Source organism: Bos javanicus, chromosome 9 (genome assembly GCF_032452875.1).
Source record: "Bos javanicus breed banteng chromosome 9, ARS-OSU_banteng_1.0, whole genome shotgun sequence".
NCBI classification, from domain to species: Eukaryota; Metazoa; Chordata; class Mammalia; order Artiodactyla; family Bovidae; genus Bos; species Bos javanicus.
This window is the reverse complement of record NC_083876.1, coordinates 98,694,091-98,707,681: the sequence shown is the minus strand read 5'-3', so window position 1 is coordinate 98,707,681 and position 13,591 is coordinate 98,694,091. Positions and strand designations below refer to the sequence as shown.

At 41.2% G+C, this 13,591-nt stretch overlaps 1 protein-coding gene across 2 annotated transcripts in view; it reads right to left on the bottom strand.

Annotated features, from left to right (window-relative positions):
• Window positions 1–13,591, bottom strand: part of PACRG (parkin coregulated) — a 530,120-nt gene that overhangs the window by 27,861 nt on the left and 488,668 nt on the right. The gene's annotated exons all lie outside the window — the stretch shown is intronic.

Genomic DNA, 13,591 nt, shown 5'->3' with positions numbered 1-13,591 from the left:
GGGGCTTCTGCTGATAGATCTGTCTTTGGAGAGATGGAGCATGTTAGCTTTAATAAGGAACAGTGAGGGATGACAGAGCTCCAAGGGAGAGGGAAGAGTATGGAATTACAGTGGACACTCTGTGGTCAAGTCCCTGTGGGACATCCGGGGGTGGGGGGCAGGTGTCGCTACATGTCCGGAACTCCAACGCCATCAGAAGGAAACAGTGATTACAGGATAGTATCTACACGATGATACTGTTTCATTCCAGGTTTTAAAGTATCGAAAATAAGATTTGATTCATCTGTTAAGTTCACTAACAGCTTGAATGAGCAGTTTTCTAACAGCCACTCCTGGCTCCTAATGCTGGGCGCCCTCCGATCGACAACCACTGTTTTCATCACGTGCAAAGAAGAAATGCACGCCTGTGAGCTCTGCGGGGACAGATGACCATGGTGGCAGACTGGAATGGAGCCCTTGCCAGGGAGGCTGGGGCCCAGTTCAGCCCAGCCAGCACTCATGGTGTAGCCATGGACCAGCTGCAAGCTCTCTGAAGCTTGTATGTAAGATGGAGAGAGAGACGAGAAAATCCCAAGGTCATTTTGAATTGTATACTCCTATAAAAATCCACCTGCCAATGCAGGAGCCACAGGAGACGCGGGTTCGATCCTTGGATTCAGAAGATCCCCTGGAGAAGGAAGTGGCAACCCACTCCAGTATTCTCGCCTGGGAAATCCCATGGACAGAGGAGCCTGGTGGTCCATGGGGTCGCAAAGAGTTGGACATGACTGAGTGCATGTGCACACACACACACACACACACACACACACACAGAGTCCTCTAATTTGACCAGATTGTAGCCATTAAAAAAATTAAGCTCAATCTGTTTATTAAGCTCTAAAATTATTTTTATTGGAAAAAATCCAACACTTGTTTATCCATAATACTATGTGACACCCTAATATAAAATATTATATGAAAATATAATCTCAGTTAAAATGCATGCCTATTTCTTTGTTCAGTTTATTTAGCCATTAGTTTCCAATAATTTTGGATAAATAATTGCTGGCTGTAAATTAGAAAAGCCAATTCCTTTGTCACAGTGTCCATATCTTTAAGTTCTTTTTGGCAATCATCAGTTTTAGGTACATGACTAGAGAATTTGGATACCGAAATATGCATCCATCACTGAAACAGAATCATCGAACACTGTTCTTTAAGGTCATAAGTGCTTCTTAACAGTAATAGCACACACATTCATGAACTGAGTATCAGTAAGAAATATCTTTCTAATTAATCTGAAATTTGACTTGGATTTCCTTTCATAACAATGTGTATAACATGCTCCAAATGATTTTTGAGTTATGATATGCAGAAGGTGCCTAATGCCAAGAATTAGCAATGAAAACATCACATAATGGATTTCATCTCAGCATGGTAAGAACTTCTTTTGTTTGGTAATAATCACCAGAATGGACACATTTACCCAAGCTTGTACAAGTGTGAGGCCATTACCACAATGGGGGTTGAAGGTTTGAGTTATAGGCTAGCAGAGAGGGGGGGCAAACCCATGTTGGGGTTGCAGGAAGAAACTGTGGCTTCTAATTGCTTTGGTGACTGAAAGGAAGGACAGAAAACTGGATGGTCTGAATCTTCTCATAGCAAATTCCAAACCTATGAAAATGAATTTCCTTTTATAAAAAGGCAAGAGGAACAAGTATTTTTGTAGATAGTAAATTAGAGATGGAGGAGACAGCATTTGAGCTGAGATTTTTTTGACCAAGGATTTTGCTTAGATTCTAACATTTTGGCACTAAGAGGGCCAGTCTGGGGGAGGCAGAAACATCATTTTTTTTAAGTAATATAAGCCTGTGAGTTAAAAAACACTACTTAAAAAAAATGTTTCTTAAAGAGATGGGAACACCAGACCACCTTACGTGTCTCCTGAGAAACCTGTATGTGGGTCAAGAAGAAGCAGTTAGAACTGGACATGGAACGATGGACTGGTTCAAAACCGGGAAAGGAGTATGGCAAGGCTGTATATTGTCACCTTGTTTATTTAATTTCTATGAAGAGTACATCATGCGAAATGCCAAGCTGGATGAAGCACAAGCTGGAATCAAGATTTCTGGGAGACAGAGTAATGGAAATAAAAACAAATAAACGAATGAGACCTAATTAAACTTAAAAGCTTTTGCACAATCAAGGAAAATATAAGCAATGCGAAAAGACAGCCTTCAGAATGGGAGAAAATAATAGCAAACAAAACAACTGACAAAGATTTAATCTCCAAAATATACAAGCAGCTCAATACCAGAAAAATGAACAGCCCAATCAAAAAGTGGGCAAAAGAACTAAACAGATGTTTCTCCAAAGAAGACATACAGATGGCTAATAAATACATGAAAAGATGTTCAGCATCACTCAATATTCAGTTCAGTTCAGTCGCTCAGTCGTGTCCTACTCTTTGCGACCCCATGAACTGCAGCATGCCAGGCCTCCCTGTCCATCACAATGCAAATCAAAACCACAATGAGGTGTCATCTCACACCAGTCAGAATGGCCGTCATCAAAAAGTCGACAAACAATAAATGCTGGAGAGGGTGTGGAGAAAAGGGAACCCTCTTACACTGCTGGTGGGAATGCAAACTGGTACAGCGGCTATGGAGAACAGTGTGGAGATTCCTTAAAAAAATGGGAATAGAACTGCCTTATGATCCAGCAATCCCACTGCTGGGCATACACCCTGAGGAAACCAGAAGGGAAAGAGACACGTGTACCCCAGCGTTCACTGCAGCTCTATTTACAATAGCTAGGACATGGAAGCAACCTAGATGTCCATTGGCAGATGAATGGAGGAAGGAAGGAAGGAAGTTGTGGCACATATACAGTATGGGGTACTACTCTGCTATAAAAAGGAATGAATTGGAGTCACTTCCAATGAGGTGGATGAAACTGGAGCCTGTTATACAGAGTCAAGTAAGTCAGAAAGAGAAACATATAACTGTACATTAATGCATATATATGGAATTTAGAAAGAGAGTAACAATGATTCTATGTGCAGGGCAGCAAAAAAGACACAGACGTAAAGAAGAGACTTTTGGACTCTGTAGGAGAAGGCAAGGATGGGATGATTTGAAAGGACAGCATTGAAACATGTATATTACTATATGTAAAATAGATGCCCAGTGCAAGTTTGATGAGTGAGGCAGAGCACCCAAAGCCAGTGCTCTGGGACAACCCAGAGGGAAAGGGTGGGGAGGGAAGTGGGAGGGGGGTTCAAGATGTGGGGGGACACATGTTTATCTGTGGCTGATTCATGTTGATGTATAGCAGAAACCATCACAATATTGTAAAATAATTATCTTCCAATTAAAATAAAATAATTAAAAATAAAATAAATAAGACTAAAAAAGATTTCTGGGAGAAATATCAACAACTTCAGATATGCAGATGATACCACTGTAAATGGCAGAAAGCTAAGAAGAACTAAAAACCCTCTTGGGGAGAGTGAAAGAAGAGAGTAAAAGAGCTGGCTTAAAATTCAGCATTCAAAAACCTAAGATCATAGCATCCTGTCCCATCACTTCATGGCAAATAAAAAGGGAAAAAGTGGAAGCAGTGGCAGACTTTATTTTCTTGGACTCCAAAATCACTGCAGACAGTGACTGCAGCTGTGAAATTAAAAGACGCTCCTTGGAAGGAAAGCTATGACACATCCAGACAGTGTATTAAAAAGCAGAGACATCATTTTGCCGACAAAGGTCTGTATGGTCAAAGCTATGCTTTTTCCAGGAGTCACGTACAGATGTGAGACCTGGAAAACAAAGAAGGCTGAGCACTGAAGAATTGATGCTTTTGAACTGTGGTGCTGGAGGAGACTCTTGAGAGTCCCTGGGACTGCAAGGAGATCCAACCGATCAATCTTGAAGGAAATCAACCCTGAATATTCACTGGAAGGGCCATTGCTGAAGCTGAAGCTCCAACACTTTGGCCACCTGATGCAAAGAACTGACTCATTCAAAAAGACCCTGATACTGGGAAAGATCGAGGCCATGAGGAGAAGGGGGCAGCAAAGGATGAGATGGTTGGATGGCATCACCGACTCAGTGGACATGATGAGTTTGAGCAAACTCTGGGAGATAGTGGAGGACAGAGGAGCCTTGCGTGCTGCAGTCCCTGGGGTTACAAGGAGATGAGCACAACTTAGTTTTTGAACAACAACAGCAAGCCCATGTGTATATTAACATCAGTGTGTATCAGCTCTGTGACTGATTTAAGACTAGTGTGACTATGGCCAGATTTCTTCCCCTTGGTTCTGCAGCTCCTTTGGTTTAAATGTCTAAATGTTATTCAAACGCTTTAATCACTGAGAAAAAGAGAACTGTAATGGTTTTCTTCAAGTGATCCAAACAATAATTCTTAAAAAAAAACACCTTGTCAGAATATTCACGTTACCGCTTTTGTTGCTAATAATTTAATCTACAATATTTTAAAAAGTCTTGAAAAATTTGATCTGCTTCTTGTGGACATGATCAGCCTCTGATTCTATCTTGAACATTTAAAACATTTTATTTCAGTAAGAAAGGAAAGAAGGCTGTCGCTATATTGGGTAAAGTTCATTGAATTTGGAATGCATGTTGAAATCAGGCAGGCCTCATTTCTTCCCTATGCTATTAATTTACTAGATCAAAGGTTGGCTCCATGCAGACTGACTCATATGCAGTGTGTTTTAATTACATATCACTATTCTATTGATACTCTTATAGAGTATTTTTTGCTTATAGACATGGTGATTATTGGATATAAGTTGTTTAAACTTCATCTTCAAAGTGAAAAACCTGAAGAGCTAGAGAGCTTTCTAGAGAGCTCAATACAGATTTCTACTTCCAAGATTAAATGAAATTAAACGTATACTACCTTGGTTTCACATAGCAGGAAAAAAAATGATTCACCTTGATTTTTGTTATTATTGTTATTTTTTTAACTCTTGTGCAGCAGTTTTTTTTTTTTTTTTTTGCCCACCTATCAGTCTGCTTTGCATAGCATTGCAAGTTTAAGTATTAATCATTCAGTTATGTCCAAGTCTCTGTGACCCTGTGGACTGTATCTCTCCAGGCTCCTCTATCCATGGAATTCTCTAGGCAAGATTACTGGAGTGGGTTGCTATTTCCTCCTCCAGGGGATCTTCTGACCCAGGAATGGAACTGGGGTTTCCTGCATTGCAAGCAGATTCTTTAGCATCTGAGCTACCATGGAAGTTTAAACTTCCTGAGTGCAAGTGAAAGTCGCTAAGTCGTGTTGGACTCTTTGCAACCCCATGGACTATACAGTCCATGGAACTCTCCAGGCCAGAATACTGGAGTGGGTAGCCTTTCCCTTCTCTAGGGGTTCTTCCCAACCCAGGGATCAAACCCAGGTCTCCTGCATTGTAGGCGGATTCTTTACCAACTGAGCCACAAGGGAAGCCTGGCTTCAAAGTGTCAGCTCCTCCACCCACGGTCCCTCCAGCACACTCATGATGACTGGGTTGGAGCACAGCCTCAGCTCTTCCATCAAGAGTTCAAGGGCTTCCTTGACATTGAAGATGGGTGTCATTCACTCCCGGGGTTGTTTTTCCCACTGCTCCCCTCACTGCCACTCTAGCTCCAGATCAAATGGACTCGGTGTGGTTACTTGTCCTGCATGGGTTTGCCCACATTTGCTTGCACTGGTTTCTGTACCTGGAGCATTCCACCCATCTCCAGATGTAAAACTCCATCCTTCTCATCTCGGTTCAAATGGGACCATGTTCACAGGATGCTCTGGAAGGAATGACCTTCTCTTCCATGACTTCAGTAATTTCAACTGTACTTGTCATGATGTCATTGCTTGTCATCAGTGGGGGTTACACATGTGATGGGGAGTGACAGCTTCTCGAAGTGAAAGTTCACTGAATATTGACCTGCTCACACACGGTTAGCTTGGTGTGTGGTGGGGGACTGCGGGGCCCATGGACTGTGCACCACATGACCCCTATCAGCTCAAAGTGCAGTGAAATCAGATCACAGGTCTAGACAGCAAGCTCAGAAGCTGTTAGGCCTACCAAACAGCAGAGGAGGTCAGCGAAAGGCTGTGTCTGGGGACACGCAACGGAAGCCACACACTGGGGTGAGTGGCTGAGATGGTCTGCAGGTTGCCACAGCAAACAACAGCAAAAACACATTTTCTGGAGGTGACAGCCCCTCTGCCCCCGAAGTGACAGACTTATATCCCACGCATAGGACAAGAGCTGCCAGACCTGGTGGGCCAGGACCGAGGCTGGGCAGAAGCCCTGCAGACTGCACATGTAAGAAGACACGTGCGAACCGCCCCGCCTGGAGCAGGGGTCATCCTCAGAGATCTCCTCCACACCTGCTTCTGGGAGGTGAGGCTGGAAGAAGAACACACCTCCCGATGCAGCAGTGGGCGCGGAACCAGGGCGAGAGGGCGGGCCCAGGGCGGATGCCTTCCTGGATCAAATCAGCTTGGAGGCAGAGAAAACAGTTACCCCCAGATTCTTCTGTAAGGCAGAGCAATTCATCTTTGTGTAGTGGGCCCTCCTTCTGCCACAAGAAGGCCCTCCAGTTAGCTGGAAAGCACATCTCACAGAGAGCAACATGAAACAAAAGCTGGCATAGCATGAAAATCTAAGGAAAAAAAAAAAGGAAGGAGCAGTGAAACTTGTCAGAGGAAGAATATTCACAGACTCTCAATGACACAATGGCTCCAGCCTGCCAAGGATGGTGGAACTTCTGACTTACTATTAAAATTTAATTGATAAAAACTAATAAGCAGTGAAACAATCGCAACCATGAAAGAGCTCCTAGAGCAAAACCACAAAGTCTTGGGCAACAGACAGGAAGACAATTGAGGGAATGAAAACCAGGATTAAAAAAAAGAAAAAAAAAAACCCACAGAAGCGAAGATCCAATTGTAGGAAGTACAGAAGATGAGCTCTGTAGAAAACACAGGAAAGACACGGATAACAGGAATGAGGAAACTCCAGCCACATAAAAGTGAAATGGACCATTTAAAATGTCGAGAGATAAGGTGAGAGACAGAGAAGACAGGCATACAGATTTTTAAACACACATAATGTGAACTCTTGCAGTGGGAAAATACACTAGAATGGAACAACTATTAAAAGACTTAATTCAAGAAATTGTAATTAGAGGAAGACGTGAACCCATATTCTGGAAGGGCACCGCACGTATCATTGAAAGCTGACCCAGAGTGCTCAGTGGTGGGTGGGTCTGTAACCCAGCCTCTCTACCCTGGGGATGGTGTGAAGGGTGCAGGGTGGAGAAAAAGAGGAAAAAAAAGATCAGACGTCCTTGTTAACACACGCTGGATCTCCTGATAGTGTTTATTAGAGGAAATAAAATGGAGGAAAAATGTGACTTACTGGAATATAAAGTGGGGATGTTTCATGACTGAAATTAATGCTCTCCAGACATTCTTTGGAGACTTCAAACATTAATCTGGAAGAGGGTGAATCTTAACATTTCTAGGAAGAACTGGGGGTTACACAGTTTGACTTCATGCTTTTCCTGTGTCTTGCAGTTACTTGTGTCTTTGAATTATTAGTAAAAAGGCAAGATCTCTGATTCTTGATAGCCTGATTTGAAAATCCGACACTGTATATTGTATCACCAAGACATCGCCTATGTTCAGTTACGTTCACTTCAGTTCAGTCGCTCAGTCGTGTCCAACTCTTTGCGACCCCATGAATCGCAGCATGCCAGGCCTCCCTGTCCATCACCAACTCCCGGAGTTCACTCAGACTCACGTCCATCGAGTCAGCGATGCCATCCAGCCATCTCATCCTCTGTCGTCCCCTTCTCCTCCTGCCCCCATCCCTCCCAGCATCAGAGTCTTTTCCAATGAGTCAACTCTTCGCATGAGGTGGCCAAAGTACTGGAGTTTCAGCTTCAGCATCATTTCTTCCAAAGAACACCCAGGACTGATCTCCTTCAGAATGGACTGGTTGGATCTCCTTGCAGTCCAAGGGAATCTCAAGAGTCTTCTCCAACACCACAGTTCAAAAGCATCAATTCTTCGGCACTCAGCTTTCTTCACAGTCCAACTCTTACATCATACATGACCACTGGAAAAACCATAGCCTTGACTTGATGGACCTTTGTTGGCAAAGTAATGTCTCTGCTTTTCAATATGCTATCTAGGTTGGTCATAACTTTCCTTCCAAGGAGTAAGCGTCTTTTAATTTCATGGCTGTAGTCACCATCTGCAGTGATTTTGGCGCCCCAAAAATAAAGTCTGACACTGTTTCCCCATCTATTTTCCATGAAGTGATGGGACCAGATGCCATGATCTTTGTTTTCTGAACGTTGAGCTTTAAGCCAACTTTTTCACTCTCCTCTTTCACTTTCATCAAGAGGCTTTTTAGTTCCTCTTCACTTTCTGCCATAAAGGAGGTGTCATCTGCATATCTGAGGTTATTGATATTTCTCCTGGAAATCTTGATTCCAGCTTGTGCTTCATCCAGTCCAGCGTTTCTCATGATGTACTCTGCATATAAGTTAAGTAAGCAGGGTGACAATATACAGCCTTGACGGACTCCTTTTCCTATTTGGAACCAGTTTGTTCCATGTCCAGTTCTAACTGTTACTTCCTGACCTGCATATAGGTTTCTCAAGAGGCAGGTCAGGTGCTCTGGTATTCCCATCTCTTTCAGAATTTTCCACAGTTTATTGTGATCCACACAGTCAAAGGCTTTGGCATAGTCAATAAAGCAGAAATAGATGTTTTTCTGGAACTCTCTTGCTTTTTTCATGATCCAGCGGATGTTGGCAATTTGATCTCTGGTTCCTCTGCCTTTTCTAAAACCAGCTTAAACATCTGGAAGTTCACGGTTCATGTATTGCTGAAGCCTGGCTTGGAGAATTTTGAACATTACTTTACTAGCGTGTGAGATGAGTGGAATTGTGTGGTCGTTTGAACATTTTTGTCATTGCCTTTCTTTGGGATTGGAATGAAAACTGACTTTTTCCAGTTCTGTGGCCACTGCTGAGTTTTCCAAATTTGCTGGCATATTGAGTGCAGCACTTTCACAGCATCATCTTTCAGGATTTGAAATGGCTCAACTAGAATTCCATCACCTCCACTAGCTTTGTTTGTAATGATGCTTCCTAAGGCCCACTTGATTTCACATTCCAGGATGTCTGGCTCTAGGTCAGTGATCACACCATTGTGATTATCTTGGTTGTGAAGATCGTTTTTGTACAGTTCTTCTGTATATTCTTGCCACCTCTTAATATCTTCTGCTTCTGTTAGGTCCACACCATTTCTGTCCTTTATTGAGCCCATCTTTGCATGAAATGTTCCCTTGGTATCTCTAATTTTCTTGAAGAGATCTCTAGTCTTTCCCATTCTGTTGTTTTCCTCTATTTCTTTGCATTGATCTCTGAGGAAGGCTTGTTTTAAATATGAAGAAAAAATAATTGGGCGACCAGACAAAAGAATCAAGTCACTTATAAGGAGGAAAGTGTGTATTAGTCTCAGAATTTTCCACAGGTACTTTCAAGGTTGGAAGAATGTAGACAGGTATCTGTGAAAAAACTAGAGGAAATAAAATATGTCTGAAATTTTCAATAGTCAGACTAGTTTTCAAAAACAAACAGCTTTGAAAATGTGACATTAGGGAGGGCTGTTTCTATTCTTTACAAGGAGACTATGGGGGTCACTTCTCAACCCAGAGATGATAAACGTCATTATTGCTAGCACTGAATTTAGATTTAACAGAAGAACTAAGACTAAAACAATGTTTTAGAGATTAGGGATTTGGAAGGCAAAGCTATTTAAGTATCAAATGCTCCAACAATGTAGAAAAGATACAACTAGCAAAAAATTACAGGAAGAAGGGGGAAAAAGACGGGAAGTAGACTTATTTGCAGTAGTTTGGGGTTAAAGAACATTATCTGAAGTCGATGTATAATGAGACAGACAATTAAGTGTATCTAACGAAGCAAAGGTAAATACTAAGTAACTTGATTTTATTTAAATAACTTTTAGGTTAAAGAGGAACTACAATCTAAAATTACAGAGAAAAAGAAAACAACATAATGAAAATACTGCAAATCAGAAGCTTTAAGAGGCCACTAAAATGCTCAGACGACAGAGGATGAGATGGCTGGATGGCATCACTGACTCAATGGACGTGAGTCTCAGTTAACTCCAGGAGTTGGTGATGGACAGGGAGGCCTGGTGTGCTGCGATTCATGGGGTCGCAAAGAGTTGGACACGACTGAGCGACTGAACTGAACTGAAAATGCTCAGAGAAAGATGAATTACCTTAAATCTTAACTAAAAATAATTTTTAAAATTTAACTCAAAATGTTAGGAAAGAGGCAACAAAACAGAAGAAATGTTTAAAAGCAAAAGCTTAATTCATTAATGCTATGCTATGCTAAGTCACTTCAGTCGTGGCCAACTCTGTGTGACCCCATAGATGGCAGCCCACCGGGCTCCCCCATCCCTGGGATTCTCCAGGCAAGAACACTAGAGTGGGTTGCCATTTCCTTCTCCAGTGCATGAAAGTTAAAAGTGAAAGTGAAGTCGCTCAGTCGTGTCCGACTCTTAGCAACCCCATGGACTGCAGCCTATCAGGCTCCTCCGTCCATGGGACTCTCCAGGCAAGAACACTGGAGTGGGTTGCCATTTCCTTCTCCAATGCATGAAAGTGAAAAGTGAAAGTGAAGTCGCTCAGTCGTGTCCGACTCTTAGCAACCCCAGGGACTGCAGCCTATCAGGCTCCTCCGTCCATGGTATCTTCCAGGCAAGAGTACTGGAGTGGGGTGCCATTTCCTTCTCCAAATTTATTAATAAGAAAGTCAAAACAGCAGAACCACAAAATAAATCCAAAATATGGGTTTCAAGAGAAAAAGAAGAGAAGAAAATGGCAACCCACTCCAGTATTCTTCCTGGGAAGATCCCACAGACAGAGGAAGCTAGCGGGCTGCAGTCCATAGGGTCACAAAGAGTCAGACCAAGCACGCATGAATGTTAAAGAAAAAGAAGCCAATAAAGAGATAACCCAGTAGCCAATCTAATCAAGAACAATTAGAGAATGTGTCAATAAGAAATAATAAGCAGGTGGGGGGAGGTAGAGAGTAACAGAAAATAGAAGGAATTAAAAGAAACATAGGACATTACTTTGCTCAATTGTATGCAGATAAATTTGAATAAATTGAAAAAAATTCTAGGAAAATGCAATTTGTCAAAACTGACCCCAGAGGAGATAGAAAATCTAAATAGATTTGATATCTATGGGAGAAATATAAAAGGTAATCAAAGAGCTACTCTCCTTGCAAACAAAGAGAAAAAAATCACTAGGCCCAGATACGAGACTTTCACTAATCTAGAGCTTAGGGTGAAAGTATGGGAAACATCTAAATTTTTCTCTCTGGAGGAAGTATAACATTATATCAAAACACAAAAACTGTAGAGAAAGTAAACAACAGGCCACTATCACTCATTAAAGCATAAACCTTAAATAAAACATGAGCCAACTAAATCCAGAAGCATATTAAAGGAATGATGCATCATTATCAAATGTGCTTCATTTCAGGAAGTAAAGACCATTTAATGATTCTATTAATTTAATTATCATATTAAAGATCACAGAAAAATATAGATGATTATTTCTAAAGAGGCTAATAAGACATTGGATAATATTCAACACATTACTACTAAAAGCAAGAAAGAGTGGGATCTTTCTTTTATAAGTTAAAATATATCTGTCTCAATAAAAAAGTCTGTGGAACATATCACAAAGTATTCCCACTAAAGTTTGATTTATCACTATTATTATCGCTGTTATTTAACTTTATACTACAGATAACAGCCCCATTCTACAACACCAGAGAAAGAAGTGAGAAGTGAAAAATCAGAAAGGAGAAGACAAAACGGCCACTTTGGGGAGGATACATATTTTATACCTGGAAAACCTTAAAGAATCAACTGAATAAACAAAAGAACTGAATGAAGTAGTGCAGTTTAAAATAAGCAGACGGATTTCAATGGTGTATCCACGGCCTACAAGAAGGAAACTTCAAAACACAGGCTGAGCTCTTGGCTCACAGGGAGCGCAAGCTAATTTTAGATGACTTACGCATCTTACTGGAAAGGTATGAGTAGTTTATAGAATGGAAGAAGCCAGCAACCAGCGTGAAGACCCAGACCTCAGAAAGCAGGCAGGAATCAGGGAAACTGTCCCCAGAGGTGGTGTGAGCTAAGGACACCCCTCCAGGAAGAAGCATCGCCACGCATTTTCAGTTCTTCCAACTTTTAGTCAAGCTCAAATTCCCAGCAGAGCCCAGCCAGCCTGACTTGGCTTCCAGGCTCAGTTCTTAGCAGGTGGGAAGGGCCTCGTGGTGGTCCCACCTGACCTGGAGTGTTTGTCCTGGCAATGCTAGATCCAGAGGAAATGTGAGCCCAGACACCAGACGAGCAGAACACTGACCATCGCTAAACAAGTCCCTCCAACCAGGAAGAGATGTCTCTCTATTGCCTCCTGTCTTTGACACTCCTGAATGGTTTCTTTCACAGACATCCTGCAGATTTCTTATTAAATTTGCTTCAAGGAGTTGCACGGTTTTGTCCGTAATTTCTTATAATTCTAAATGTGATCTTTTAAAAACTGCAATTTCCAACTGACTGTGGCTAGGATCTAGCAAAGAGTAGTAAATATTTTAATTCATTTGACAGATGAGACCAAGTTGAAGGTAGCTTGAACATTTTAAAATACCAACTAGGAAAAAATTGAGAATCACATCCTTTTGGTGTTTCTGCCCAGGCTGGAAACACACGTTAAGTTCCAAGGAAAAGGAGAAATTCAACAAGTGTGAGGAGAAAGCTCTAGGGAGCCCAGACAGGTTGAAAATGTAATGAAAAAGAAATTTAACAGTGATTTAAGTCTAATTTCCTGCTTTTTAAGGAAGTGTGGATAAAAATAAAACACAAATGAGTGTTACATAAAAGCAGGCAAAACCATAACCTTGAAAATTTTAGAATGAAGTTTGGCAAATCTGATGTTATAGCTGATAGAACCATAAAACAATTTAAAACAAAAGCACAGATCTCACTGATAGAAGAAATATGAACAGCAAATTGAACTAATATTTTCTTATGAAATAAATGAAGCAGGTATTTCTACTGTACAAAGATATGAGGTCATAAATTTTGTCAGGTTAGATAAAAGATTCTGATTATTGAAATTTTGAATGCAAATATTTGAATGAAAGATTATCACCTATAATATTCCCATATTTTCAAAGTATGCAATTTACTTTTGCTTTTCCATTAAATTTTATTCATTTGCAATTAACATGCTATATTTTCTTATAGATCAACTAAATTTCTTATCTTTTAAAATTAATTTAAATGAATACTTTCCAAAGTAGCATATCAAAAATACCAACTTGTCTGTTAGTTATAAACACTTAAGAGGAGCAGTAATGTACACAAGTACTTCCCAGGTGGCTCAGTGGTAAAGAATCTGCCTACCAACGCAGGAGCCCCAGGTTTGATACCTGGGTTGGGAAGATCCCCTGGAGAAAGGAATGGCAACCCA